The sequence below is a fragment of the Protobothrops mucrosquamatus genome, unplaced genomic scaffold (assembly GCF_001527695.2).
Source record: "Protobothrops mucrosquamatus isolate PMUCROS unplaced genomic scaffold, P.Mucros_1.0 scaffold1183, whole genome shotgun sequence".
Lineage (NCBI taxonomy): Eukaryota > Metazoa > Chordata > Lepidosauria > Squamata > Viperidae > Protobothrops > Protobothrops mucrosquamatus.
In genome coordinates, this window is record NW_015387396.1 from 565,979 (window position 1) to 568,965 (window position 2,987).

Here is a 2,987-nt window from a genome sequence, read left to right on the forward strand (position 1 = left end):
TTAGGGGCTAATACTTTTTTGCTTATATCTATAGTTTATCCAGAAATGGAACCATTAATGTCTACTTTATTTGTATCCTTATTTTGGGTTCTGCTTTACAAATTAGGAGTTTTATTCTGCTTGGTCCAGTTACAAATAGTAATACTTCTAGAAATTGTTCTTACTGTTTACATTTAGGTCAGTAATAGTGTAGAATGGATGACTTCCCTGAAATCAGGTTTTTCACTTCCTATCATAAATTGATATAAGCAAAGCTGTAACAAATGCTGTTGATTTGTTAGTTATATTGCTGCTTAATACAAAGCATGTGTCTTGAACTAAACTGCAAAGAATTTTGAATGAATGAAGTAATAGCATAATATTATTAGTGTTTTTAATAAAACATTTAATTCATTGTAACATTGATGTAATAGAAACTGATTTACTGGGAGTGGCATTTAATTAATTTAATTCAATTTAGAGAGTTAACTCCATTACATATTAGTACAGAAAATTACCTCTGAACAGTCATTTCTCATTGGTGACATGCAATAAGTTAATTTAGCTCTGAGTTCGTTTGGGTGCTTTGTGAGTTGTGCTCACTGTTGCCATGGTGATGGGTGCTCAAGCAAGAGCTGTCAACTAAAACAATAAATAGAATAAGCCAGCTCTGCACATTGGCACCATTGTTGTTAGTCTGTAAACACAGACGTATGGATTCTGTTTGCTCTATGCTTGATTTTGGTCTCTTTAGTGTTTTTTGAGGTAGTCATTGTTTATGCATTTATAATTGATAAAATTGCCCTGGAAGATTTAGCATACATATCTTTGAAGGTGTGTCTGATTATGTAAAAGAGTGTGGATATATGTGCACAGAAGGGCTCATTGTTATGTGTGTAACAACTGAAAGGAGTCTTGCTAGTTTCATCAGCTCGGTGATTGTAGAACTGATTTGGCCCAGCTTTGTGTGAGTGTATATATGCTTGTATATATGGGAGCAAAAGAGAGTGAAGATGAAAGAGGATGCTTTCTTCCTTCGTTTCTTTTGTACAGCAGTGAGAATTACAAAAACTGCTGGATCTGCATTCCCAGTGTTCCTGAATAATTTAAATGCTGCTTCCCACATATGTCATTAATATATGATAGCCCTACAGACATAACATTCTGTTAAGATTTAGATGAATTAATGAAGACTCTTCCTGCTACTGTATCATTCCAGCTTTTCACTTTTAGACACTGAAATGTGTCTGCTTTAAAAATGTATTAGCCATCTGAAGAAGGAAATTATTTTGTCATTTTAGCCCGTCTTTTAAATAGTAGAAGTAGGAATAGAATAGAATAGAATAGAATAGAATAGAATAGAGCTGGAAGGGACCTTGGAGGTCTTCTAGTCCAGCCCTCTGCTCAAGCAGGAGGACCTATACCGTCTCAGACAGGTGAATGTCCAGTCTCTTCTTTAAAAACTCCAGTGATGGAGCGCCCACGATTTTTGGGGGTAGGCTGTTCCACTGATTGATTGTCCTCACTGTCAGAAAGATTTATATCAGTTGAATAGTGCCCCTGCTTAGAATATATTTTGAAAGCTTCTGTTACTTAAAAGTAGAAAGGCTGAAAACAGAGAACTCCAAAGATTTTCCTGCAGCAGTACTAGGTTGAAGTGATCGGAATTGAACAGCAATTTTAACATAAATAAAGCTGCAGTACAGGATGCAATAGCATGTTAGAGATGAGTGATCTAGTCCCCAACCTTTACGGTTTAGTGACCTGGTGGGGAGGGAGAGGGGAACTGGCCCATGCAAGTGGCAGGCTGGAGTCGAGCTGTGGGTGCATGCACCAACCAGCTGCTCCCGCAGTCCATTTCTGAATAGGCCACCACCTGGTAGTGAGCTGCGGCCTGGGGGTTGGGGATCCCTGCCATAGTATGTCTATGTTACCGCTACTTAATGAATTGCATTGGATTCCTTTCAGGTGATGATTATTACCTTTGAAACTCTTCGTGGAATGGTGTCATGTTATCTGTGGGATCCAATAGACTAGGTATGAAGCAGTGAGTTGCTTTCAGGCTCTATGGCCATACTTTAGTTTTTTGATGCCCTGGTGTTGTATCAACACCTGTGATTGGCATCTTCAGAGCCAGAATGAGCTGCTTTGTAGTGTACTTCTTGGCAGCTCAGAGGCAACTGAATACAGGCTGAATGGGCTATGTCAGGGGTGTCCAAACTTGGCCTTTTTATGACTTGTGGACTTCAACTCCCAGAATTCCTCAGCCAGCCAGGGCTGGCTGAGGAATTCTGGGAGTTGAAGTCCACAAGTCATAAAAAGGCCAAGTTTGGACACCCCTGGGCTATGTATTTGAATGCAGCAAGCTGGTATCTGATTGGCTGATGTCACAGGAGTCCAAGAAAACTGGTTCCAGATTTGTTCCTAATCTAGGTAGACTTCTGATTGGTCTGTTTTGAAGAAATTCCAAGAGAATCAGTTCCTGGTTGGCTGGTTTTGGAAGCAGGCTGCTGATTGTTTTTTTGCATAGGTAGACTTCTGATTGGTCCTCTCCATGAAACAATACCATCTAGTGGGACCTAGGAAGTGTACCTTTTCTGTTGTGACACCAGCTCTGTTGAGCAGCACTGGATTGGAAAGTCAGGTGAGCCCATTCGGAAAATAGATTTTCCACATGTTGTATTTTGGACTTCAAATTGTGCTGTTTTATATTATGCTATTGTGAGTTATTATTTGTCTGTTTTTAAATTCCATTTTTGCTACTCACAATCTCAGTTTACAATTTGGGCAGTCAGTTTACAAGTTGGGCAGTGGGGGGCACCGTGATGCGGTGGTTCTCCTTCCTCACCGACCGTACGCAGTCTGTATTGGCAGGGGGACAGAGGTCGACCCCAAGACCCCTAACTTGCGGGGTCCCACAGGGGTCGGTCCTCTCTCCACTTCTGTTCAATATTTATGTGAAGCCGCTGGGGGAGATCATTCGTGGCTTCGGGGTGGATTTCCATCAG